Source organism: Bison bison, unplaced genomic scaffold (assembly GCF_000754665.1).
Source record: "Bison bison bison isolate TAMUID 2011002044 unplaced genomic scaffold, Bison_UMD1.0 scf7180017864527, whole genome shotgun sequence".
Taxonomy (NCBI): Eukaryota; Metazoa; Chordata; class Mammalia; order Artiodactyla; family Bovidae; genus Bison; species Bison bison.
Window position 1 is genome coordinate 15209342 of NW_011495078.1, and position 1448 is coordinate 15210789.

Here is a 1448-nt window from a genome sequence, read left to right on the forward strand (position 1 = left end):
TGTCTAGGTTGGTTATAACTTTTCTTCCAAGGAGCAAGCATATTTTAATTTCATGGCCGCAGTCACCATCTGCATTGATTTTGGAGCCCCCCAAAATAAAGTCAGCCACTGTTTCCACTGTTTCCCCATCTATTTCCCATGAAGTAATGAAACCAGATGCCATGATCTTAGTTTTCTCTATGTTGAGTTTTAAGCCAACGTTTTCACTCTCCTCTTTCACTTTGGTCAAGAGGCTGTTCTTCTTCGCTTTCTGCCATAAGGGTGGTGTCATCTGCATATATGAGGTTATTCATATTTCTCCTGGCAATCTTGATTCCAGCTTGTGCTTCATCCAGCCCAGCATTTCTCATGACATACTCTCTGTATATAAGTTAAATAAGCAGGGTGACAATGTACAGTCTTGACGTACTCCTTTCCTGATTTGGAACCAGCCTGTTGTTTCGTGTCTAGTTCTAACTGTTGCTTCCTGACCTGCATACAGATTTCTCAGGAGGGAGGTCAGGTGGTCTAGTATTCCCATTTCTTTCAGAATTTTCCACAGTTTGTTGTGATCCATACAGTCAAAGTCTTTGCCATAGTCAATAAAGCAGAAGTGGGTGTATGTTTTGGAACTCTCTTGCTTTTTCCATGATCCAGCAAATGTTGGCAATTTGATCTCTGGTTCCTCTGCCTTTTCTAAAACTAGCTTGAACATCTGGAAGTTCATGGTTCATGGACTGTTGAAATCTGGCTTGGAGAATTTTGAGCATTACTTTACTAGTGTGTGAGATGAGTGCAATTGTGTGGTACTTTGAGCATTCTTTGGCATTGCCTTTCTTTGGGATTGGAATGAAAACTGATCTTTTCCAGTCCTGTGACCACTGATGAGTTTTCCAAATTTGCTGACATATTGAGTGCATCACTTTTTAGCAATAAAGTATTTGAAAATTAAGGTATGCATCAATACATTGCTTTTTAGACATAATGCTTTTAGACAGTTAGTAAACTACATTATAGTATAAACATAACTTTAATATGCACAGAGTAACAAAAATATTTATATGACTCACCTTATTTTGTGGTGTTCACTTTATTGAGGTGGTCTGGAACCAAATCCACAATATCTTTGAAATATGCCTATACACAGAACATATAAGTCACATATATACACATTAAAACCTACCTGTATGTAGAGAATGACCCATTTAAGTTACATAAATTACAGTTTACCATAAGGTACAAAATGACTACCAGGATAAATAAACTGAAGCCCCTTTTACTATGTGTGTGTTTGTTAGTCCCTCAGTCATGTCTGACTCTTATATTTAATCTCTATAAAAACAAATTCTTTTTATAATGAAAACTGATCTTTTCCAGTCCTGTGACCACTGATGAGTTTTCCAAATTTGCTGACATATTGAGTATGTGATATTCCCAACATGCAATCTGTCCTCAGAAAGGTCTAACTT